Source organism: Sus scrofa, chromosome 4 (genome assembly GCF_000003025.6).
Source record: "Sus scrofa isolate TJ Tabasco breed Duroc chromosome 4, Sscrofa11.1, whole genome shotgun sequence".
NCBI classification, from domain to species: domain Eukaryota; kingdom Metazoa; phylum Chordata; class Mammalia; order Artiodactyla; family Suidae; genus Sus; species Sus scrofa.
This window is the reverse complement of record NC_010446.5, coordinates 55,540,697-55,568,318: the sequence shown is the minus strand read 5'-3', so window position 1 is coordinate 55,568,318 and position 27,622 is coordinate 55,540,697. Positions and strand designations below refer to the sequence as shown.

At 41.3% G+C, this 27,622-nt stretch overlaps 1 protein-coding gene across 3 annotated transcripts in view; it reads right to left on the bottom strand.

The window, feature by feature from the left end:
* PAG1 (phosphoprotein membrane anchor with glycosphingolipid microdomains 1) overlaps window positions 1-27,622 on the bottom strand; it is a 168,403-nt gene that overhangs the window by 50,908 nt on the left and 89,873 nt on the right. For all 3 annotated transcript variants that reach the window (XM_021089173.1, XM_021089174.1, XM_021089175.1), the window contains one exon: window positions 18,568-18,659. The gene's annotated coding sequence lies outside the window, so the exon portion shown is untranslated. The remainder of the gene's footprint in view (window positions 1-18,567; window positions 18,660-27,622) is intronic.

Sequence of the window (27,622 nt, the reverse complement as noted above, 5' to 3'; positions counted from 1 at the left end):
CTACACCCATGAATTCAGTTCCGCTCAGACTGCCTTGATCTCCCATGTATATCTTCAGCCCAAGCCTCCATTTCAAGCTCTACATCTCCTGTCCAGCCAATATAACCTCCCCACCAGGAGATGCCCAGACCCTCGGCCTCAGCACGTGTGCACAGGGCTGGATGCTCCATTTTCCCTGTACAGAGGTCCTCCTCCAGGGCCCTTTCTCTATGAATGCTGCAACCTTCAGCTAACAAGGTCCCATCCCAGGGGCCTCCCATTGCCCTCCCTCTCAGGGCCCCCCTCCTCGTATCTTATCTAACACACCAAGCCCTCTTGAGTTTACCTACTAGATGACTTTCAAAGCCATCTCTTCAACTAGTCCTTGTCTCTGCATCCCCCTAGTCAAGTTACCAGCATCTCTCGTCTTGGCTACCACATACACCCACTGTACTGCCTGCTAACTTCTTCTGCAAACCCCAGTCGGAAGGATCCTTTCGAAAAGAAAATCTAATCACACCAAACCCTCTGCTTAAACTCTTTAATGGTTTCTCACTGATCAAAGGATAAAGAAAATGAAATCACATAAAGCAACCTGCTGCTTCCTGCAAACTCTGGCTTTGGCCTCCCCCCTCACCTCATCTCGTTCTCGTCTCTTGCTGTCTCCATCCTATCCATTTGCTCCTTAACTAGAACCTCCTCAACCCCACCCACCCCAGCCCTTGCCCTAGTTAAGTTCTACCCCCATCAGATGCCAGGGAGGCCTTCCCACACACAAATTCATTGCTCATTGCTGTATGTGTTTCTCGCTTGCGAAACACCTCTTTTTCCTGTGTCTACGTATTTGTGCCATAGGTTTGACTAATGTCTGTCATACCTTCTTGACTGCATGGAAACCCAATTACGAGTTCACACCTGAATTATTAGTCAGTGGACACCGCATGCTGTCACCCGGTAGTACATGGCAATCTCGCCTCCAGTCTTACTTGGGTAATCTTGCTGAATCTGGAGACTCTGGTCTGGATTGGTATTTGTTTCTGTTTCCATAGTTTTTTGTGAGGTATGAGGTCAGATTTAAAACAGGGCCCGTTTGCACAGGACCTGGCATGTAATGCAAAGACAGGGCAGGCCGGGTTAACCATGTGGAAATAGTTTCTCCTTCTCAAAGAAACATGATGTTTCTCATTTTCCTTTAAAGATATAATCCACTCATTCTATCTTTTGGTTTTTCTTTTTAAAAAATGTATTGGAGTACAGTTGATTTACAATGCTGTATTAGTTTCAGGTGTACAGAAAAGCGAATCTGTCATACATCTACATATATCTATTCTTTTTTTCCCATATAGGTGATTACAGACTGTTGAGGAGATTTCCCTGTTCTATAAAGTAGGTCCTTGTTAATCATCTATTTTATACAATAGTGTGTATATATCATTCCCACCCTTCCAATTCCTCCCTCGCCTCAACAGTTTCACCTGTGGTAACCATTAGATTGATTTTGAAATCTGTGAGTTTGTTTCTATTTTATAAGTGAGTTATTTTGTATCATTTTCATTAGATTCCACATCTAAGTGATTATCACTTAAAATATTTCAAGTCTTTGTCTGACCTACTTTACTCAGTTTGATAGTATCTAGGTCCATCCATGTTGCCTCAAATGGCATTATTTCATTCTTTTTTATGGCTGTGTAATAGTCCACTATATATATATATATATATATATATATATATATATATACCACAGTTTCTTTCTTTCTTTTTTTTTTAAATTCTTTTCTTTACTTTAAGGAAACCACAGCACTAAATCAATGACAAATGGTGATCAACATTCAACTTGATGGGTAACAAATAACAGAGCAGGGTGGGGACAGGGGTAAATGATTTCTCCACACCTTCAAGCTGGGTACTTGTTACCATTCTTTTAAAAGGCAAAAGGGACAAAGTTCTACAGTCTTAAAAGGTAGAATAACTGAGGTCCATTTCCCAGTGTCTGCCTGGGAGAACCCGTGTGAACACTAGAGATGCATGAAATAAAATATTTACATTTTATTAAGCACCCTCTAAAATCTGCAGGATGAAATAGATTATGCTCACTAAATCTGCGGATTGCCTTCCCTTTTTTTGAATAGAGTTGCCAATGCTCTCAAGATGTACTTAATATATGAAGTTCCTGTCATGGTGCAGTGGAAATGGATCCGACCTGGAACCATGAGGTTCCAGCTTCGATCTCTGGCCTCGGATCTGGCGTTGCTGTGGCTCTGGCGTAGGCTGGAGTCTACAGCTCTAATTAGACCCCCTAGCCTGGGAACCTCCATATGCCGCAGGTACAGCCCTCAAAGCACAAAAGACAAAAGACAAAAAAAAAAAAAAAGTACTTAATATAAAATGTTGAATGTACTGTAAATCCTCTACAGTAACAATAATAAAAATTTTAAAGTGTCCCGGAATCTTTGAGATCGAGCCCAGTATATTTGCATTTCATTTTTATAAATTAAATTTTATTAAAAAATCACAGTAATTAAGATGTTGCAGGGCTTGCAAGGGTAAATTTTTCTTATCTTGGATTCAGAAAACTTCATACAACTTCTAGTGCAGCAAACAAATGTCACAAATATGGAATTCCCCTTAAAGATACAATATATAAATAGAGCTATCAAATTTAGACCAGCAAGCCCCAGATGGTCTAGCAGCATCAACAAAAACCACTTTCCTTGCCAACGTGAATTTCATAAAGCAGAAATCACTCTCAGGCAAGCAGAGACAGACACATCAGTCCATGAATACTTATGCCATATGCTCGGTACCAGGTTAGGGACTTTATTACATGGGCCATGAAACATTATTCTACTTATTTATTTATTTTTTTGTCTTTTGTCTTTTTTAGGGCTGCACTGGTGGCATATGGAGGTTCCCAGGCTAGGGGTCTAGTTGGAGCTACAGCTTCCAGCCTACACCAGAGCCACAGCAATGCCAGATCCGAGCCACATCTGCGACCTACACCACAGTTCATGGCAGCGCTGGATCCTTAACTCACTGAGAGAGGCCAGGTATCGAACCTACAACCTCATGGTTCCTAGTCGGATTCATTTCCACTGCGCCATGACAGGAACTCCAAACATTACTTTAAAAACAAACACTTAGTGTTCAAAATGAACTGTGTACTCTTGATGCAAAGAGTGACCTGCCTTCCTGCGCCTTTTTTGGCCTCTCCCATGGCATTGGAAGCTCCTGGGCCAGGGATCAAATTCATGCCACAGCAGTGACAAGCATACTGTGCCACCTTAACCCACTGTGGGTTGAGTGACAATCCTTAACCCACTGTGCCGCCAGGGAACTCCATATACCAGCGTTGTTAGAGGGAGACAGGGTGGTAAGCACATGTGGGACTGGAGGTACAAGCAAGGCCATCAGAAGAACCTGATGGTTTGGACTGGGCTGCTTTGAACATTTTAATTTATACCGCTTTTCCCTTTCCGATAATTTAAATTTCTGAGATTAAATATTTGAGACTACAAATGTGACAAACTGCCACCGAAATATCGGTGTTTTTGTGTGATTATGATTGACAGAATAGGAACTGAGGTTTATAGTCTCAGCAGCTGCCCATCCCTACCTTCAGCCCTGATTCCCCATCACTCAGAGAGGAAGAAAGAGAGACAAGGATGAGTCACAGATGCCAATCACACCTGCATCAGGACTTTCTAAAATCATAAAAGGAACTGCAGCAAAATGGAAACAGTGCTTGAGAGCTAGGTATAAGCAGGTGGATGGCCTTTTGAGGGCCTTGGGGCTTCTCTTTTTTCTCTTTCTTTCTTTCTCTTTCTTTCTTTCTTTCCTTCTTTCTTTCTTTCTTTCCTTGTTTTCTTTTCTTTTCTTTTGTTATTTTAGGGCCACACTCGTGGCATATGGAAGTTCCCAGGCTAGAGGCTGAATTGGAGCTGTAGCTGCCAGCCTATGCCACAGCCACAGCAACACCAGAGCTGAGCCACATGTGCAACCTACATCACAGCCCACAGCAATGCTAGATCCTTAACCCACCGAGTGAGGCCAGGGATGGGACTTGCGTCCTCATGGATACTAGTTGGGTTCATTACCACTGAGCCACGATGGGAACTCCCTTTGGGGCTTCTGGAGTGGGAGAGCTGGGTGATGCAGGCTGGAGTCTGGATGCAGCACTCACTGATCATCTGTGATATCTTTAAGCACCTTAAAGTTCCACAGTTACAAAAAGCAGACACCATCCTCAATACATGTGGGCCATATTTTTATAGTGCATATTCCTGAATAACCTCTGATGCTCTCTTTGTTTCAAAGAAGACAGATTTTTTTTTTTTTTGGACCCAGCTCCCATCCCTGATTAGAGATATTCTAGCTGCCAGATAAATAAATCTCTGTTGAATCCAATTTGTGGGGTCCAAGAGCAATTTATGGATCAATCTGGAACTACATGGGGCTTGGCTCATTTTGAGAAAAGAGTTATAACACCACAGTGAAAGAAATCAATAAAGATTTATCAAGGTTTTTCTTTCTTTGCATAGGTTTAAAACTGAGTTCCAAGCCATTAAAAAAGCCTTTACTATTTTTTAGTAGTTTTGGAGTTGAAATATTACACTTTCTCTGGTTCTTTTCCTGAGTTGACCCTTCATATTGATTAAGTACGTCTTTCTTCCAGATAGCCATGGGGATGTCCAGCCACGACTGTCTGGTTTTGTCAACCTCATCAGGTGATGACGCCTGAATTCTGTGCCAAGATACACCTGTCCTCCTAGGCAATAAGCTTTCCCTTCCTTATATTCCTGCAGCAAAGAAAAAAAATGCACAGCATTTAAGCTCTGTGAATACAATTTGGAGGCTCATCTGATACAAGTAATTAATTAATTTGCTTTCTAGGGTCATCTCCGTGGCATATGGAGGTTCCCGGGCCAGGGGTCAAATCAGAGCTGTAGCCACCAGCATACTCCAGAGCCACAGCAATGGCAGATTCAAGCCAGGTCTGCGACTCACACCACAACTCACAGCAACGCCAGATCCTTAACCCACTGAGTGAGGCCAGGGATCCAAACTGCGTCCTCATGGATGCTAGTCAGATTCATTTCCGCTAAGCCATGATGGGAACTCCCGATACTCTTTAAAAGTAGGCAATTAAAGAACCTGGACTTCCTGTTGTGGCTCAGCAGGTTAAGAAACTGACACAGTGGTCGTGAGGATGTAGGTTAAATCCCTGGTCTCACCCAGTGCATTAAGGAACTGGCACTGCCACAAGCTGTGGTGTAGGCCACAGATGTGGCTCAGATCTGGCATTGCTGTGGCTGTGACACAGGCCAGCAGCTGCAGCTCTAATTTGACCCTAGCGGTAACTTCCATATGCCACAGGTGTGGCCATAAAAAGAAAAAAAAAAAAAAAAAGGAATTTGGCTGAAGATCTGATTTTGAATATATGTAAGGAAAAGTTAATAGCTTCCACTTATTGAACATCCACTATTTGCCAGGTACTTTTCAACGTGAAGCCTCATCTGGAAAGATCAGGTTATATTTAACACATTCATCACAGGACTGCTGTGAGTTAAAAGTTGGTGTAGGAGGCTGTATCCAGGGTTATGGATCTCCTCCTCTCTGTATCCTCACTCTTTGCACTGTGAGTCTGTAGGTCCTTTCAGCAAGAAGTGCTGTCTATTGCTATACCCTTCACTTTCTGCTGGCTTTTGCGCTCACTTTGTCCCATGGAACGCAGCACAAGCAACAGAGTGTCAGTTCTGAACTGAGACCATAGCTTTGCATGTTTCCACTCTCACTCTTGGAACCCTGATGATGCTCCCTGGGAAGAAGCCCAGGCTAGCCAGCTAGATGAGAGACTCTGTGGCCCAGAGGTCCTCACTGTCCCCTAGTAGTCAGTCAATTGCCAGAAGCTGAGATACCTAGCTGACTGCAAGTAGACTGTGGAGACATATGGGAGCCCAAGTGAAACCAGATGAACTGAGCCAATCTCAACCATAAACCTAATGAATCAGGAGCTAAGTAAATGGCTATTGTTTCAAGCTGTTACACTATGGGGTGATTTGTTATGCAGCAAAAGCTAACTGATACAAAAGGTATTATTCTCTCCACTTTACTAAAGAGAGGTACAGAAAGGTTAGTAACTTGTTCAAGGTCACTTAACCGGTAAAGCTATCTGGTGTTACATCTGCCTATGGGCCCACAGTCTTAATTGCCCTACTGTGCTGCTTGTTTTTGTTGCAAATGAAAAAGTCCCTGTTAAACACCTTCCACATGATGTGTTGGGCTAGATGTATTTCTTATATTCAAGAAACTTACAATCTACATTTTGTTTTTCACTCACTAGGAAACTTGCAATTTGCTAATTTTGCTCATGCTATTGCCTTCACATAAAATACATTTTCTACTATTTTTCCCCTTGAATCCTGCTGCTCAAATGTAACCACCTCTCAGAAACCTTCCTAGTGTCCCAAGACAGAATTAGAGTTTCTTACCTGTGGGTGATTACAAACATAACAATTACTCAATCTTTGCTTTATCCTCACCCCTTGTAATGTGACTTTTCAGTACCACCCATTAAGAGATGAAATCTACTTCTTTACCCCTTGAATCTTGACTGGTCTTGGGACTTGCTTTGGCCAAGAAACGTGGCAGAGTGATGGATTGCCAGTTCTGAGATGAGGCCTAAGGGACCTGGCATACTTGCATTCATTTTATAGGTAACCCTAACTCCATCATGTGAACAATAATAGGCCAGCCCTGCTGAAGGATGAGAAACTGTGTGGACAAGGACTCCATAAGCCAGGTTGTTCCAGCTAAAGCCCCCAGACACATGAGGACCTAGCCAAGATCACCAAAGCCAAACCACAGTGAGCACTGTTGCATGTGGGTGGCTAGTTGAATCCAGAGGAACTGCTCAGCTGAGTCCAGCCTAAACTACCAACTGCAGAATCAAAAGCTAAATAAATGATCATATTAAGCCACTAAGTTTGTTATGAAGCAAAAGATAACAGATACATTCCCCTTTGTACCTTTCTGGCATTTAAAAAAATTTTTTTTTCCTCTTTTTCTTTTTAAGGCTACACTCATGGCATATGGAAGTTTCCAGGCTAAGGGTCCTCAACCCACTGAGTGAGGCCAGAGATTGAGAACTGCAGCTGCAGCCTACACCACAGACACAGCCACGCAGATCCGGGCCACTTCTGCAAACTATACCATAGTTCTTGGCAATGTTGGATCCTTAACCCACTGAGCAAGGCCAGGGATCAAACCCACACCCTCAAGGACAATATGTTGGGTTCTTAACCCACTGAGTCACATCAGGAACTCCCTTTTATGGCATTTTAAAACTTATTTTTAGAATAGTACTTATATCCAATAAATGTTCAACCAATGAATGCATACATGATTAAATATTTAATTACACTGAGATAAGATTTCACTAACGAAACAGAACTCTGACTCTTTATTTTTATTTTGAATAACCTCTCTTTCCTGTCTGTGAGGCAGAGCCATGTTTAGCACAGGGCTTGATCCTTACCAGGGGTGCTCCATAAATGTGAGCTCTCATTGATACTTAATGGAACTAAAATGCCAAACAAGCAAAAGCCAAAGCAAACACTGGAGCACTGAGGCATGCAGGAACTTTTTCCTAAAACCTTTCAAAACCGTGACAAACTTTCCTGCTATTTGTAAGGTGGAGATACAGGGCAAGGAACACACTTTCCCCCCTCTTAATTTTGGTGAGCTTCTTTTTCTTTGAAAGGCCACACTCTTTAAATGACCTATAGCTACTCAAGTCACCCAATTTCTTTCTTTCCTTTTTTTTTTTTTTTTTTTTTTTTTCTTTTCTTTCAAAGTTGCACCTGCATATGGAAGTTCCCAGAGCAGGGGTCGAATTGAAGCTGCAGCTGTGGTCTATGCTAAAGCCACAGCAACACTGGATCCAAGCCACATCTGTGACTTACACCACAGCTTGCAGCAATGCTGGATCCTCAACCCACTGAGTGAAGCCAGAGATTGAACCCACATCACCATGGAGACAACTTTGGGTCCTTAACCTTCTGAATCACAGTGGGAACTCCCTGATTTCAAAGAGTGGGAGAATTCTGCTGTGAAAAGACCATCACAAGATCCTTACCCCCCTCAAAGCTAGTGGTTCTCAACTCTGACTGCAGAGTGGAAACATCTGGGGAGTTTACCAAAAAAATGCCTCCAGAGACTGGTTGAATTAGTTTGGGGTCCATCCTGCGCACAGGAACTTTTAAAAGCCTCTGGAGTGACTTCACTGACTAGTCCGAGTTGAGAACCACTATTCAAGCCCTTCCCAGAGTGTTGGCATCAGTCAAGTGGTTATTACTGGATTTAACTTTTAAGGCAGACCTAAGTAAACTTTCTTTTTATATGCCTCTAATCAAAACACAGCACTGATAGACTAGAGCTGGGAAATAATAACTTCTTATAATGGACAATGGCTGGTTCAAAAGGAATTAAAAAATAATTATCAGATGAGTAACTTCCTGATGATTAACTCAACAAGCATAACAGGAACACTTGGCAGGGTCTTAAATGTCTTCAAGGCCTTAAGTATAATTAGGTATTCAAAATGTTATTGCCCCAAATTAAAATACCACATAACATCCTAAGTTATATCAAATAATAAAGTCAAACTAAATTGCACTCAACCACATGAACCTAAAACCTTTGTCTGACAATGTACCTCATATGGATAACAACAACTGATCACAAATTAAGGTATAATTTCATATTTAACATGATTTTCGTGCAAATTCAATGTGGGTATTTTGAAAAACTGGCCTTATCTTCTTAATGTGTAAGTGCTTCCACATGGTAACAGTATTATTATTATTATTATTATTATTTTGTCATTTTAGGGCTGTACCCATGGCATACGGAAGTTCCCAGGCTAGGGGTCGAATTGGAGCTACAGCTGCCGGCCTACACCATAGCCATGGTAATGCCAGATCCAAGCTTCGTGTTCGACCCACACCACAGCTCGCAGCAACACTGGATCCTTAACCCACTGAGCGAGACCAGGAATTGAACCCGTGCCCTCAAGGATACTAGTCAGGTTTGTTACCACTAGCCACGATGGGAATTCCTGTAACCATATTATTTTTAAGAACTATTTTTTTTGGGGGGGGCTACAGAGTATAAAAATGCTAGAAAATGATAACTAATAAGCTTATGATACAAACTCTAATGCAGGCAAACTGCTTTAGTACCAAAATTTCATCCTCAATAAATTCCACAGCTAGCTGCAATCATGAATAGATCTGTAATACATATTAAGAGTCAGAATTTTTCTAAGCCACAGATTTTGGGAGAGAAAAAGATGATGTGACCTTTTGATTTCATAGAAATGGAAAATGAGGCCCAGAGAAGTTCACAAGTCCAGCAAAGCCTCCAACACCAAATGGCTGGAAATCAAGCCCAGGAGGTCTGAGCTTGCACCCTCTAATGGTCTCTGGACCATGAAGAGGGAAGATAACAAGCCTCACAGTCACTGGGTCTGGCTGGGACTGGCACCAGGTTTTGCCCATCTCTGCTACAGATGGCTCCGTTCCTAGGGGACTCTGGCAATAGGAGAACTAGTTACCACTTTCTACTCTGTTTTCTTTTAAGACAAAACAGGCTGGAGTCAACTCTAACCATTTAATACATTAGGTATAAATACAGTGACTGTATTTTCCTAGTCTATTATTAACTTTGTGCGTTAACATGGTACATCTATTATATTTAATGAATCACTGTTGGTACATCATTATTAATTAAAATCCATACTTAATTCAAATTTCCTTAGTTTTTACCTCATGTCCTTTTTTTTCTGTTTAAGGAGCCTAATCAGGATCCCATGTTACATTTAGTTTGCTCTGTTTTTCATTAGTGCAACTGTGTGTGTGTGTGTGTGTGTGTGTGTGTGTGTGTGAGAGAGAGAGTGTGTGCAGATCTGAATATCTCTCTACTTCTATTTAACCAATTAAGGGCAAAATTCTACAATTGCTGCCCTCATATGCGCTATTGTAAAAGAAAAGGGCATATGATAATGAAGTAATCTGGAGTTTTAATTATAAGAAAAACACTGGAGAGAGGAAGGTTAGGTTCAAAAGAATTTGACATTTGGAGAGACCTAGAAACACGGTCTCTGATTTCACCATGGATTAACAGAATTTAAAAAGCAAGGAATGGGGCAGAGGAGTATGGCAGTTTAGAGTAATAAAAGGCAGTTCACGCAGAGGTAGAGGGTGTGGAGAAAAGGGTACCCTTCCTACACTGTTGGTGGGAATATAAATTGGTACAATCAGTATGGAAAACAGTATGGAGTTACCTGAGAAAACTAAATGTAGAACTACCATATGACCCAGCAATCCCACTCTTGGGCATATATTCAGACAAAACTTTCCTTAAAAAAGACACATGCGCCCGTATGTTCATTGCAGCACTATTCACAATAGCCAAGACATGGAAACAACCTAAATGTCCATCGATGGATGAATGGATTAGGAAGATGTGGTACAAATACACAGTGCAATACTCCTCAGCCATAAAAAAAAAAAGAACAAAATAATGCCATTTGCAGCAACATAGATGGAACTAGAGATTCTCATACTAAGTAAAGTAAGTCAGAAAGAGAAAGACAAATACCATATGCTATCACTTAAATCTGCAATCTAATATACAGTACAAATGAACCTTTCCACAGAAAAGAAAATCATAGACACGGAGATGAGACTTGTGGTTGCCAAGGGGGAGGGGGAGAGAGTGTGATGGACTGGGAGTTTGGGGTTAACAGATGCAAACTATTGCCTTTGGAATGGAGAAGCAATGAGATTCTGCTGTATAGCACAGGGAACTATATCTAGGCACTTATGATGGAGCATGAGTGTGTGTGTGTGTGTGTGTGTGTGTGTGTGTGTGTGTGTGTGTGTGAGAGAGAGAGAGAGAGAGAGTGGGTCACTTTGCTATACAGCAGAAATTGACAGAACACTATAAACCAACTGTAATGGAAAAAAATAAAAATCATTAAAAAATTTTTAAAAAAGGAGTAATCTGGTGCAATTTATCGTTTACTTCAGGGGAGTCTGCGTTTTTAAAATCCACAGAAAATGCAGTTATAGTTTCCTTGCCAATATTTGTATAAAACATATTCCAAACAAGACTGATTCATCTTACTCTGAAATGAATTGTTAGATCACAACAGAGAATGTTAAAGAGTTTGCATCCCTTATAGAAATGCCAAACATTTTACTCTGCCTGATGCTGTACTATAAATAGGGAAATCCGAATGCTAAAAATGTTCTCAAGTTGCCAAACATAGTTCTTCAGCATCCACTTCCTACTACAAATGACTCATTCTTCCAAAGTTTGAAAATGAACTCTAGCTACAATTCACAGAGAAATGTTGCAGCACACATCGATTAGTTAAATGTAAAAGATATTTCATTCATGTATCCTTTTTTCCCCTAGATCATATCCATGAAATGTTTCTTTAGACTTTTAATGATGTTTTTATAAAGAGTAGTTACTCTTGGAGTTACTGTTGTGGATCAGCAAGTTAAGAACCTTAAGGACTAGTATTCAAGAGGGTGTGGGTTCGATCCCTGGCCTCTCTCAGTGGGTTAAGGATCCTGCATTGCTGTGGCTGTGGTGTAGGCCGGCAGCTGCAGTTCCAGTTCAGTCTCTAGGCTGGGAACTTCCATATGCTGCAGGTGCAGCCCTACAAAACAAAACAAAAAAAGGAGTTACTCTCATGACAGATTTTTTTTTTTTTTTTTCTCGGCTGCACCCACAGCATATGAAAGTTCTTGGGCCAGGGATCGAATCCCAGCCCCGGCTGTAGTCTATGCCACAGCTCAGGGCAATGCTGGATCCTTAACTCACTGAGTGAGTCCAGGTATCCAATTTACATCCTCATGGATACTAACTGGGTTTGTAACCCGCTGAATCACAACGGGAACTCCCCAGGCAGCTGAATTTTTAAATGAACAAATAGGACAGCAAAGCAACATGAATATTGTTGGAAAATAATGATGCTGATTTACATCATTTTGAAATCTGTTAGCTGCATTTGGATATAACAGATGTAAAATGTATTTACTATAATAAAAATAAGTTAATAGCAAAGTCATAACATGAGAACTAATAAGCTCATCAAACAAGATAGTGCAAACAATGCCTCAATGTCCCAGAACACAAGGAAACTAAATTCTAAGATATTTTAACTGATTAAGAAAAACAGGACTCTCGGGAGGAAATCATCCTTTGTTGTGAAAAGAACGATAAATAGGGGAAATGCCATTGATTTATGATTGGTATTTCAAAGTAGTATGTATACATATCTGTATATCTTGCAATAAGTAAAGAGAACATAAATAATACAGAGACTTGTATAATCCATTTGAGGTCAGCATTCATTTGCAGGGGTAACTGCTGATCTTCACTGAGAGCTAGGACAGGAAGCTACAGGAGATGCTTATTTGATCTGGATGGAACAAGGCAGGCCAAGTGTGGATTTGCATTTTCTTCTAATCAAGTGACTATACCACTCGCCTTTAATCTTCCCTCTGCAACTCATTGGACCCAGTTATCCAATTACCAATCATTCATTGGAGAATGGCTAGGTTCTCTCCTTTTTTTTTTTTTTTTGGATCTTTTTTAAATTTATTACTCAACGAATTTTATTATGTTTATAGTTGTACAACGATCATCACAATGCAATTTTATAGCATTTCCATCCCAAACCCCCAGTGCATCCCTTCACCCCCCAATCTGTCTCATTTGAAACTGTAAGTTTTTCAAAGTCTGTGACTCAGTATCTGTTCTGCAAAGAAGTTCATTGTGTCCTTTTAGATTCTCTTTCTTAAAAATTTTAAATTAATTTTTTTAAAGAATTAAAACATTTTTTCCATTATAGTTGATTTACAGTGTTCTGTCAACTTCTACTGTACAGCAAAGTGACCCAGTCATATATATACATATATGTATATATGTACCATGTGCGTTTCTGTGCATATATATTCTTTTTCTCACATTATCCCCTATCATGTTCCATCACAAGTGACTGAATATAGTTTTCTGTGCTATACAACAGGATCTCATTGCTTATCCACTCCAACTGCAATAGTTTGCATCTACTAACTCCAGACTCCCAGTCCATCTCCCCCCGCCCCCGCAACCACAAGGCTGTTCTCCAAGTCCATGAATTTATTTTCTGGGGAAAGGTTCATTTGTGCCGTATATTAGATTCCAGATATAAGTGATTAGATTCTCTTTAAATTGAATACAAATAATTATTGCAACTTCTTTCCCAAGCTTCATTAAAGGCTTTCTCACCCGTTTCGTACCATTGTATTTTTGCAAAATTCTATGGCATGTATTTTAAATTTTATGGCATATAGAAAAAAAGCAACTTAAGTAAAATTCCTTGATTTTGTTATTATTAAATATTATATTATAATATTCATTTAAATATAAACTTTAATAATTCTATTTTTACTTTTTCCTATTTAAATAAGTGATGTGCTATTTAACTTTACATTCATTATCCAATAAAATGCATGACTTGCAGACAAATTTTTGAAAAGGTATACTGGTGTACGACTGATTTGGGGACCAAAAGTTTGTCTTAAATTATAATATGCTCTGGTATCCAAACAGAAAATAATGGTTTTCATTAACAAATCTGGGTATCTTACATTTTGAGCAAAAATAACCTATGATAATTTTTGTATTTACTTAAAAATCAATGAAATAAGACACAAGGTCTTAGATGGCAGTTGGTAAGCTTTTCTCTGCACTTAAAGTATACTTTGATTTGACTGTGTTGTCAGCTTTTCATGAGGAGTGCAGGGACATGTATTAAGGGTGTGAATGATGTTTATTTCTAATAAATAAAAAGCCAAACTGTATAGGAAGGATCCTCACTATTTTTTTCTTTTTTTTCTTTTTTCTCTTTTTAGGGCCGCATCTGCGGCACATGGAGGTTCCCAGGCTAGGGGTCAAATCGGAGCTGCAGCTACCGACCTATGCCACAACCACAGCAACGCCAGATCCGAGCTGCATCTCTGACCTACACCACAGCTCAAGGCAACTCGGAATCCTTTCTGGAGGGCAATGGGCACCTGTGATGGACAGCCACAGTGTCACTCAGTCATGCTTAGGAGCAGGCCTCATGTACAGTGATTACCGGAGGTTCCAGCAGAACAGGACTAAGGTGGCAGAACGAGAGGCAGAGCTGCCAGAATCACACATGGGCCAGCGAATGCCCTGCATTCTGTCTTCCTGGGCTTGTCCATCCTGCTCCCCGAGCGGCACCTCCAAGGAGCCCCTGGCAGGAGCTGTACACACTAACCCTGCCTTTACCTGACTTTCCTTAGTAGCCATTAGCTCAGTTTTAAGAGTAACAAAATAAAAGCTACTTTTAAAATAGACAGAATAAATGTACCCCAAAGATTCATGCAATACAAGGAAATTGGTTTGCTAACACCTCAATTAATTTTTCTGGATGTCTTTGGTATTTACTTGAAAACAGCATCATATAAATGTTTATTTTAAGAAGGTTAATAAATACATCTTTATAAAGATGGTCTAATGTGTTTAAAGGAAATGTTCCTTCCTTCCTTCTTTCTTTTTTTCTTTCTTTCTTTTGTGGCATATGGAAGTTCCCAGGTTAGGGGGTCGAATCAGAACTGTAGCTGCCGATCTGTACCACAGCACAGCAACCTGGGATCCGAGCCGCATCTGTGACCTACACCACAGCTCATGGCAATGCCGGATCCTTAACCCACTGAGTGAGGCCAGGGATCGAACCTGTGCCCTCAAGGACACCAGTTGGGTTGTTACTGCTGAGCCACGATGGGAACTCTGAAATTTATATTTCTTAAAAAAAAAAGAAAAAGTAAATAATGTCCATGAATGATGTTCCAAACAGTAGAGTAAAAAGCCTTCATTAGGTTGTGAAACTATTCTTATATAAGTTACATGAAAAGTTGGAGTTCTCGCCATGGCACGGGGGAAACGAATCTGACCAGGAACCATGAGGCTTCGGGTTTGATCAGCGGGTTTGATCACTGGCCTCGCTCAGTGGGTTAAGGATCTGGTGTTGCCGTGACCTGTGGTGTAGGTCGCAGACAAAGTTTGGATCTGGCTCGCTGTGGCTGTGGTGTAGGCCGGTGGCTACAGCTCCGATTCGACCCCTAGACTGGGAACCTCCATATGCCATGGGTGTGGCCCCAAAAAGACAAAAAAAAAAAAAAAAAAAAAAAAGCTGAGAAGGGTCTGTAACCATCTAATAACTGACTGTATACCAATGTCATCATAACTGTAATTTTAGAAAAGTCAAAATTTATATCACACGGTTCCTGTAAAAATGATGCAGGGAGTTCTTACAAATACAAGCCAAGATTGGGGAATAAGACAAAAATGATACAAAAGAATTTCTTTATAAAACAAACAAATTCACAGATTTCAAAACCAAACTGTGTTCCCAAAAGGGAAACCTTGGGGGGGCGGGGGAGGGATAAACTGGAAGAATGGAATTGACACATACACAGTACTAGATATAAAATAGATCACTACCAAGGACCTACTGTATAGCACAAGGTGATCTGCTCAATGTTCTGTAATAACCTATCACGGGAAAAAAGAATGGATATGTGTATACGTATAACTGATTCACTTTGCTGTAAACCTGAAGCTAATACAAAATTGTTAATCAACTGGGAGTTCCCATTATGGCGCAGTGGTTAACGAATCTGACTAGGAACCATGAGGTTGCTGGTTCAATCCCTGGCCTTGCTCAGTGGGTTAAGGATCCAGCGTTGCCATAAGCCATGGTGTAGGTTGCAGACAAGGCTTGGATCTGGCGTTGCTGTGTCTCTGGCGTAGGCCGGTGGCTACAGCTCCGATTTGACCCCTAGCTTGGGAACCTCCATATGCTGGGGGAGTGGCCCAAGAAATGGCAAAAAAAGACAAAAAAAAATTGTTAATCAACTACACCCCAATTAAACCAAATAAAAAAAAAAAAGAAAAATCACTCTGTGAGCATAAGAATGAGGGGCCCGTGAACTTGGCTGGGGATGGCAGGCCCACCTGCTCCCAGGGTTCCCTTGGACCAGCTCCTGTGCTGTGTCTGTGAACCTGGCAGCCTACAGCCTGGCTGACAGCTTTCTCTGCTTTGGTAAGAGATGCACAGGCACACACCCGAGTCCCCAGACACTTGGGATTGGGCTTGGGGTGGGGCGGGGGAGTGTTCAGCGGAAAGTGGAGGGTGAATGCACAGCTTTAAGAGGCACAAACCCCACACCCTGAGTTTACATTTTGGCCAATTCGGTTTTCAATGCAGGGTTTGCAGAGGGCTTTGAAACTTGGTTTTTACAGTTGCTGCTTTAAAGTTCTGAACATTCTGAGCATGGCACCCTCTCACACTGTCCCTGGCAGAGCACTTCATACCTCAAGGCACATCTTTGACTGTGTCCTTTTTCTCTTATCTTAGGCAGCTCCCACTTGTTTCTGTGAATCATCAGGTGACACGCATGGGTTATTTTTTTGTTTATACCGACGTCGGAATGTTAATATGTAGGGAGCGATCTCAAAGCAGGTCTAGTGTGTTTGGAATGTATTTCTCACCTTTCCTGCTTTTAACTTTTACTGCTGCAGGATTTCAAAAGACATGCTGCTACCTTAAAGATTTTTTTTCTTTATGTGAGACATGCATAAAGCAAGGTCAAGAAAACTGTCACTTCGAGGAAAACTCTCCCTGCCCCCCATGATCACTTGCATCTACAGTGATGGAAGCTACTAGAAGACATTTTTAAAAAAGCTCTAAGCTGCTCTATTACTTAGGATTCTGAGATTCCCCACTGCTTTGCAACGTTCCCTTTCTGTATGCACAGCACAGACTCCTGCCAAGCCAATTACAGCGAATAAACAATGTCTTCTCTGTCAGAACAGAGAATGAATAGTATCACAGAATTCTCCTCTAATGTACAAGACTCCATTTCCCCAACCCAACCCCTTCAGAAGAGAACAGGCAGAATGAGGACTGGTGAGAAAAACCTCCTTCTCCCCCCTGCCAATCTGGAATTGCTTTTTAGCCAGCTCAGGACTATGTAACGTCGGCTCTCTATCAACTGCTAAACAGAGAAAGTCAATGAGTTTATTTTTTTTTTATTTTTAATAGATATTTTTATTTTTATTTTTAGGGTCACACCTGCAGCATACGGGTTTCCAAGTTAGGGGTTGATCAGAGCTGCAGCTGCCAGCCTACACCACAGCCACCGTAACCCCAGATCTGAGCCACGTCTCAAACTACACCATAGCTCAGGGCAACCCCAGATCCTTAACCCACTGAGCGGAGCCAGGGATCGAACCCATATCCTCATGAATACTAGTCGGATTCTTAACCCGCTGCGCCACAATGGGAATCCCAAATTTATTTTCTTTTAAATTGGATAGTATATTTTGGCATTTCTGTGTGTGAATGCATGCCCACGAATATCTTTCTCAGAAAGGAAATTTTCTCAGCTGAAATTTCAGGGCTGAGCAAAAACAGCTTTTAGCTTCAGCCTGAGCAGCAACAGGGGAACTTCACAGAAATGACACAGCAATTTGTGTTAAAAATATTGGCAGCTAATTCATGAATGCTGGAGCTGACGAGGAATTCAGCTGCTTCTGCGAAGGCTTTATTCTCAATAAGCTCGTGATTCATAAAGAAAATGCCTCGAGTTAATTCTCTGAAATATACAGTAGGATGCTGACAGATTTCTCTTTGGTGTCCTTCTGTCTCATCTTCATTCTCTCTCTCTCTCTCTCTCTCTCACACACACACACACAAACACAGCTCTCTCTCTCTCACACACATACACACACAAACACTGCTCTCTCTCTCACACACACACACACACAGCTCGCTCACTCTCTTTCTCTTTTATACACACACACACACACACACACACACACACACTCCTTCCCCTCCCCTGAAAAGAAGCATCAAGTATATAATGCTTTCAAACAAGAAGGATTCGTCATCAACCAACGAAAGATTTACTTACTAAGTATTTTCATAAAAGAAGAACATGGATTTCCTTAAAATCTTTCATATTGGTCAGCCTTAGTTGGTGTAAAAAACTATGATTCATTCCCCCGCCCCATGATGTGAATACAGCATATATCTTATTTTCATCCCTAAAAGGAATTAGCCAATCCTTTTCTCATGAAAGAAAAAATGCTCTTTTTACAATCAGACCTCATTGCCTGTTGTTTTCATGAATATCTGAGAGACACCGACACAAAATAAAAAAAAAAAAAATACAGCTTCCTCTTTCTCCCACCCATTCTGAGTCCAGCTCCATGGGCTCCCAGATGCTGACGGCATCCTCCTGGTAACACATTGAGAAGAGACTGCGGGGTGTCCCCAAAGCCCCACTTTCTCCCCCTGTTTCCTCTCCTTCCCTCTCTCCTCTCACTCTAGGTTTGTATTAGACTCAACAATTCAGCCTTTGTGCGCTTCTACTGCATCTGCAAATTCTAACGATGTGCCCCCCTCTTCCCCATTGGTACAATGGTAATATTTACCTTGGAGAAATGTTTGTCCAAATAAATAGTCAAAATGCTGGCGATGTGTTCCCTTTGAAATATTTGATGAATGTTCTCTCTTTCTTCTTGGCCTATAACCAAAAAAAAAAAAAAAAAAAAAAAAAAGTTAGAAGAAGAAGAAAAAAAAAGACAGACGGACAGAGACTGTGAAAAGATATTTGTCCAGTTGATTGTAAAAAATGCTGGCAAATTTATGTGAAACACCAAGGTTTATATTTCTTCCTGAACAGAGCAAATGACAAAGCAGAGGAAAAAATTACGCATAGAAGTGAATCAATTTAAAACCATTTTTTTTTTTTTTGGTCTTTTTAGGGCTGCACCCATGGCATATGGAAGTTCCCAGAACAGGGGTCGAAATGGAGCTTAACTCACTGAACGAGGGCAGGGATCAAACATGAATCCTCATGGATACTATTTGGGTGCCTAACCCACCAAGCCACAGTGGGAATGCCTAAAATCTCTTGAAAATAGCAGCCAAGTCAATGTCTGGTCAAATACACATCAAATTACTGGGTCCTTCTCCATTTTTCCCAGTTTTAGGAGAAATAATCTATGTTATTTTAGTGAGAGTAAAATTCAAGTAACTGTTGTCTGAATTTGAGATAAAACAAATGATTTATTTGAAGACAGTATTTATGTTTTGAGGGAAGGTAAGCTGTGATTTAACTGTGAAAATGTGTTATTAAAAGTAGAATCTCACTCAGAGTTCCCATCATGGTGCAGTGGAAACGAGTCCAACTAGGAACCATGAGGTTTCGGGTTCAATCCCTGGCCTCGCTCAGCGGGTCAAGAATCGCAGCGGCTCAGATCCTGCATTGTTGTGGCTGTGGCATAGGCCAGCGGCTACAGCTCCTATTAGACCCCTAGCCTGGGAACCTCCATATGCCACGGGAGTGGCCCTAAAAAGACAATAAATAAATAAATAAATAAATAAATAAAATAAAAGCACAATCTCTGGGAGCCTCCTACAATGTAGGTGGGAAAGTAAATTAGTGCAACCACTGTGGAAAACAGTATGGAGTTTCCTCAGAAGACTAAATATAAAACTACCATATGATCCAACAATCCTATTCCTGGGCGTATATCCAGACAAAGCAATGATTCAAAGAGATACATGTACCCCAGTGTTCACTGCAGCATGATTCACAATAGCCAAAGCCTGGAAACAACCTAAATGTCCATCAACAGATGAATGGATTAAGATGTGGTACATATATACAATGGAATACAGTATACTTAGCCATGAAAAAGAGTGAAATAATGCCACACAGGAATATGGATGCAACTAGATATTCTCATACTAAGTGAAATAAATCAGAGAGAGAAAGACATACCATATGATATTATTTATATGTGGAATCTAAAATATGGTACAAATAAACCTATCTATAATGCAGAAACAGACCCACAGACAAGGAGAACAGACTTATGGCTGCTGGAAGTGGGCAGAGGGATGGACTGGGAGTTTGGGGTTAGTAGATACAAACTATTACATTTAGAACAGATAAGAAATGAAGTCCTGTTGCTCAGCAAAGGGAACTATATCCAGTATCCTGGGATAAACCACAATGGAAAGGAATATTTTTAAAAAGAATATGTGTGTATGTGTGTGTGTATAGAACTAAGCCATTCTGCTGTACAAGAGAAATTAGCACAACCTGCAAATCAACTACACTTTATTTATTTATTTTTTGTCTTTTTGCCTTTTCTAGGGCCGCACCCGTGGCATATGGAGGTTCCCAGGCTAGGGGTCGAATTGGAGCTGTAGCCACCAGTCTACGCCAGAGCCACAGAAATATGGGATCCGAGCCGCGTCTGCAACCTACACCACAGCTCACGGCAATGCCGGATCCTTAACCCACTGAGCAAGGCCAGGGATCAAACCTGCAACCTGGAGTTCCCGTCGTGGCGCAGTGTTTAACAAATCCAACTAGGAACCATGAGGTTGCAGGTTCAGTCCCTGCCCTTGCTCAGTGGGTTAACGATCCGGCGTTGCCCTGAGCTGTGGTGTAGGTTGCAGACGCGGCTCGGATACCGCGTTGCTGTGGCTCTGGCGTAGGCCGGTGGCTACAGCTCCAATTCGACCCCAGCCTGGGAACCTCCATATGCCGAGGGAGCGGCCCAAAGAAATAGCAAAAAGACAAAAAAAAAAAAAAAAAACCTGCAACCTCAGGGTTCCTAGTCAGATTCGTTAACCACTGTGCCACAACGGGAACTCCGAACTATACTTTAATTTTTTAAAAAAGTCAGAATCTTTGGTGCATTATGAACAGTGTGGTGGGAATGATACACAGATCTAATTCTGAGTCATTTTTTCATCCGTTCCACTGTGGAAATGGGAAAGATGCTTAGGAATGGAGGAGACTACAGGGATGACTTCTGTTGATCTCCCATTTGTGGCTCTGCTCTATTTCTGGTGCCGAGCCTTTCCTCTATCCCTCTTTCCTTTTCATTTCTCTTCCTACCCTCTAATAAACATCTTCTGTTTTGAATCTCTATTTTATCTAAGATACCATGATAAGTGCAGTGGGAGAGGGAGGAGAGGATAAAATGAATGAATCAATAAATTCATCTCTAAGGAGAATAAGATTGTTGCCTAAGATTCAGAGCTGCCCAGTTATTTAACAGACTAAAGTATAATTCCTGATTTGCAATATAAAAAACTGAGCAGAAGGCGAGCCATCTAGATTTGCATCTAGTGATGTTCTGTTATTAGGACCACATGCGATCTCTTAAATTGAGGGCTGCTTTCCTCCATAGCAGAATCAGCAGATTACTTATATTACCTTTAGGTACATCTATTGTTTCCTTGACAGTTACCAAGTGAGAAATGGCCGCCTTTTGTTCGCTGCCGCATTCAGCTATGTTATTATTATTTTTTAATAAGTCTGAAAAGATTAGAACAAGACACACAATCATGGGCTGTTTTCCTCCAACCTGACTCCAGGTCTTTCCACTGTCAATCACCAGACTAAAAGGGCAGGGCTTCACCGGGTGAAGGGCTTGACAGACAAGAGTTTTTCCCAAGCCATCTTTCAATCTTTCATTAGATTTCAAATCAAGCCTCTTCCTGAATTCCCGCCATACAGATATATTTAGAGGTGGAGTCCAACTGCAGATCTTTCGAATTCCCCTTGTCATTGTCAATCCCAGAGAACTCTTCTGAATTTGTAAGAAATATAAGCAAGATTTCCTATCTAAAGCAAACTGCTCCAGCAAAAAAAAAAAAAAAAAAAAAAAAGAAAATAATAAACATTTTTCTCAAAATGCCCATCTTATTAATATGCATTAGAAACAATGTGTTTGTATATTCTATCTATATTACTAGACAGCAGGACTAAAGAGTCTGATTTAAAAATTGGGTACATGATTTGGCAGCTAACATAAAAGTGGTACACAATTTTGCATTTTCATAACATGTATTTCGTGAATTAAAAACATTCCAAGGACCAAGGTAATCAAGACAGTGTGGGACTGGCATAGGATAGACATACAGATCAATGGAATACAAATTGGCATCTAGAAATAAACCCATGTATTTATGGCCAATTGATTTTTTTTTCCTTTTTTGGCTACACCCACAAACATGTGGAAGTCCCCCATGTGGATGCAACCAGAGATCAAATCCGAGCTGCATCTTGGGCCTATACCACAGCTGAGGCAATGCCAGATCCTTAACCCACTGCTCCAGGATGGGGATTGAACTGGCAACATATGGCCAACTGATTTTTGACAAAGGTGCCAAGACTACTGAATGAGAAAGAAGAGGCTTTTCAACAAAAGATTCTGGGGCAATTGGATAGCCACATGCCAAAGAATAAAGCTGGATTCTCAACTCAGACTGCATAAAAACAAGTTAACTCAAAAAGGATCTACTACCTAAAAATTTAAGAACTGAAAGTACAAAACTCGTAGAAAAAGACAGGAATAAATCATCTTGAGTTCAGATTTGGCACTGAAGTTTTATAGGCAATACCGAAAGCACAAATAGCAAAAGAAAAAAAAATAGACAAATTAAACTTCATCAAAATTAAATTTTTTTTTTTACTGTTTAAAGAATATTATCAGGAAAGTGAGAAGACAACCCAAAGGATAAAAAAAAAAGTGCAAATCATATTTGATAAAGGATTTTTATCTAGATTATATAAAGAACTCATAACTCAATAATAAAAGGACAGATAACCCAACCAAAAATAGGGAAAGAGGAGTTCTCTGGTGGCCTTGCAGTTAAGGATCCAGGTTGTCACTGCTATGGCTTGGGTCACTGCCATGGCATGGGTTTGATCCCTGGCTGGGGAACTTTTGCATGTTGTGGGTATGGCCAAAAACAAGGATAATGTGAGAAAAAGAATGTAGATATATATGTATGACTGGGTCACTTTGTTCTACAGCAGAAATTGACAGAACACTGTAAATCAACTATAATGGAAAAAATTTTTAAAAAGGCAAACCATTAGAATCGAATTTCTCCAAATAAATATGTAGTGGCCAGTAAGCATGTGAAAAAATGCTTCGTATCATTAGTCATCAAGGAAATGCAACTCAAAACCACAATGAGATACCACTTTACACCTACCAGGATGGCTATAAACAAAGAGTCTAAGATAGTAACAAGTGTTGAGAAATCAGAGCCCTCATATGTGGCTGATGGGAATGTAAAGTGGAAGTTTATATGAATGACTGGGTCACTTTGCTGTAGTAGCCTGGTTATTTGAAAGTAGTCTGAAAGTAGCCTGGTTATTCCTCAAAAAGTGAACCAAAGAGTTACCATTTGACCCAGTAATTCCACTCCTAGGTAAATATTGAGAAAAAGGAAAACATACGTCCTCCTAAAATCATGTACAGGGATGTTTATAGCAGCATTATTCACAGTAGCTTCAGAGTGGAAATAATACAAATGCCCATAAAATGAAATGAAGTACTGATATATGTTACTACAAGGATGAACTTTGAAAACATGCTGAGTGGAGGAAGTCAGTCACAAAACCCCCCAAGTAGTATCTGATTTCATTTATATGAAATGTCCCAAATGGGCAAACATATAGGGTATGTGGGGCTAAAGGATGATCATCATGGGAATGACAGTAAGAGTTGCATGGTTCTTTTTTTTTTTTGCTGTGCCCATGGCATGTAGAAGATCCACGGCCAGGGATTGAACCCATGCCATAGCAACGACCTGAGCGACTACAGTGAAAACCCCAGATCTTTAACCCACTGCACCACAAGGGAATTCCTTGTGATTCTTTTGGGGGGTAATAAAAATGTTCCAAATAGATTGTGATGACAGTTGCACAACTCTGTGAAGACATTAAAACCTTGAAATTGTGTACTCTAAATGGGTGAACTGTATGGCATATGAATTATATCTCATTAAAGGTGTTACCAAAACAACATTCCAAGGGATGTGGACATTATAGTGTCTGTCATTCTTTAGATGAAGCCGAAAGAAATATGGCACACCCAAGTGTAATTATAGCCAGGATCACCGGAGTTGTGACAAAGCGGGATTGACTGGCTCCACTGCAAAGTGTCATAATCTGCCTGACATAACCTATCATCCTGCACAGACCAAATGCTTCTTCATTTGAGGGTGACGTCCCCTCTCATCCTCAAGACTATCTCTAAGTTTGGAGATAGTCTAAGTGTGGAAAGCAGTGGATTATTGCAAATAATTACTGATCCAATCAAATAGAAATCCTGTGCCTTCAATGTTGATTTCTTTCTCCACTGCATGGAATTTAGGACTTCTGAAACCAGGTGTCCACTCAAAAATAACTGCCAGCCGCCACCCCCTACCCCCCGCCCCCCACGCCCCCCTCTTATAAGTCAGTAGAAGGCAAAATTCAGTACTGCTTCTTCTATGCCTTTTTCACTGACAGTTCTTACAAGGACTGTTACCATGTTCTTAACACAGATGATGTCATTCCTAAGAGGCTCCAACAAATGAACTGTAGTAATTCATGATGCATTCTCCTGATGAACCTGAAGGCTTGTTCTGGCTAAAGCCTCTCAGAGGAGCTGAGATAGAATCTATTTCTGGGCCATCGAGACCCTAAGGGATGGGCTATGCACCTGACAGATGGCCTAGCCCAAGCCCCAGCTGCCGTTGCTGAGACGTTTAGGGAGAGGAGTGTTTCTTTAAAACTATGCTCAACAGTCCCTCCTGGAGAAGCAGTGATGATGTTGACAGCAACCCTCCCTGGTATCTGGGTAGATGACTAAAGGGATCTGGTGACAGAGACTTGAACAACTTTATTCCAAATTCACATCCGAGTTGCAAGACATCTACTCAATATGAGACTAGACTCATGATGCTTAACTAACAAATCTCAAATTTATTTATTTACTTATTTCTGGCCATGCCCATAGCATGTGGAAGTTCCTGGGCCAGGGATAGAACCCATACCACAGCAGTAACCTGAGCCTCAGCAGTGACAATGCTGGATCCCCAACCACTAGGCCACCAAAGAACTCCCAACAATGATCAAATTTAAAAGAAAATTAAAGGTGATCTATAAATCAACCCCACTCGATACTTGAACCCTTTCAACAATGTTTGTAACATCCCATTTATATGAACTTGATTTGGCACGGCAGTTAAAAGTACCAGGCACTACAAATGAACCTATCTCCAAAACAGAAACAGACTCACAGACAAAGAGAACACACTTGCGGTTGCCAAAGGGAGGCGGAGAGGGAGTGGGATGGACTGGGAGTTTGGGGGTCAGTGGATGCAAACTATTATATTCAGAATGGACAGGCAATGAGGTCCTACTATAGATCACAGGGAACTATATCCAATCTGTGGGGATTTCAAAGCTCCTCCAAGGAGGTAAAACTCAAAAAGCCTCAGGTTGAGATAAGAATTACCAGACCCTTATCAGCCCACCTGTACTACTGTCATTGTTACAATGTTCCTAAGGATCCCCACCCCAGCAACTTGGCCTATTCCTTCCTGCCCCCTACCAGGAAAGGTATGTGGCCCACTCCTCACCCCACCCTTATAGGGGCAATATACATCCCCAACCAACCAGCAAGTGTATCACAAGACCCCCATTCTTCTCCAACCAATCAGCAGGTCAACAGGTGTATGGCAAGACCTCTCCTCTCACTCCTTTGTCTCTCGCCTATAAAAACAGACGGGACATGACCACGTGCCTAAGGCTGGCTCTCCCTGATTATCAGGAAGTTGGCCTGCTGTGTTAGCAGTGTCTCTTGCCTCAATAAACTTGTCTTTTCCTCACCTTGCTTTGAATCCGGAAAATTATTTTCCCACTCTCATGCAGAGACCACAACACAATCTCCTGGGATAGACCATGATGGAAGACAGCATAAGACAGAAAATGTATATATATATACATGGCGGGGTCACTTTGCTGTACAGAAGAAATTGGCACAACATTGTAAATCAACTCTACTTCAATTAAAATAAATTAAACCAATGACAACAAAAAATTACTGATCACTGAATGAACTGCAGAGCCTAAGATATCATAATCATTCCACATTTATTCAATGATTGAGTGAATTTTAAAAAATCAGAGCAGACTTGAGCACATGGCCATAATAAAACCACTTTCACTCTCAGTCCTTGAAGACCAAGAAAGGAGTAGGACTATAGGTCATTTGTGATGGACGTATTGCTACAGGAATATATCACATGTGCAAATGCAGCCAAGTAAATTCTCTCCTTTATCCATGTTGTTGTGGAAATAAACGAATAAACAAAACTTAGACCTGCTAATCTAGCCTATGCTCCATTTCCTCCCATAAGGAAATGCCTCCAGAAGGAATCCCTTTCTATTTCTGGGAAGCACTGTTAGGTTTGAGCTACAGGTAAAGTAAGTTTAGTGCCTGCCACCTCATTTGAGTCCTGGTTCTAATTTCTAGGGCTATGCAGAACAATTCCAATACTCACCCTACAAGGCAACCTTTCAAATGCTTGAAGATGCATATTTAAAGAGGTCCCTCTTCCCCTGCCCTTGAGCATCTCCTTCTCCAGTTCCAAGAGTACCTTTTTTTTTTTTTTTTTTTTGTCCTTTTTTGTCTTTTAGGGCTGCACTGGCGGCATACGGAGGTTCCCAGGCTAGGAGTTGAATCGGAGCTGTAGCTGCAGCCACAGCAATGCGGGATTTGAGCCAAGTCTGCGACCTACACCACAGCTCAGGGCAATGCCAGGTCCTTAACCCACTGAGTGAGGCTAGGGATCGAACCTGTGTCCTTATGGATGCTAGTCAGGTTCATTAACCACTGAGCCACGACGGGAACTTCTAAGTTCAAAGAGTACTTTTGGAAACCACCTATCATAATTCAAAAGAGCACAAAGGCTGTGAGGAGAAGGGAGCTGGGTCTTGGCCAGGACTGCTGATGAGTGCTGAGCAGGCTGAGAGCCTGATCCAGCTACAAAGCCCAACCTAGGAACCAAACACAACATCCTTTGGATAAGGTAACCTTGTTCTGACTTTAGAAAGAGTCCTTATCTGGGTTTTGGTCATGGTGGTAGGGGAATTCTCAGGGTCCCGCTATGAAGGGATGGGCAGAGCTATTAGTATGGAGCAATAACCTGGTAAAGACAAGGAGGTGGTCCAGTATTAGCTGGGAGGCCCAGCTGCAGCTACAAAATCTGGCCACGGGGTAGTGACCCTACCAGCTAAGAGCCACAATTCTCAAGAAGACCTCCTGGCAAGACCCAGACAGGCCATGGTACCCAAAGTAGATACCAAGTCCCAGACACTTGGATACACAGTAAGAAAGAGTGCTGAAACTTGGAAGGTCAAGGAGTGAGTCTCATAGGGATCTGGAAGTCATTCCTAGGATATCAGATCCTACATCTGGATAGCAAGAGAGACCACATGGAATGCAACGGTGGTCAGCAGTGAGGCAATACCATGCTCAGCATGGGAGATGAAAATTCTACAAACATGTTCAGTCAGCATTGAGCAAGACTACAGTGGGTGAGGCATAGAGAGAACATGGTTAGTGGTGTGCCCCACTGCACGGTGGGTGGATTTGAGCATCTGAAGTATTTCCTGCA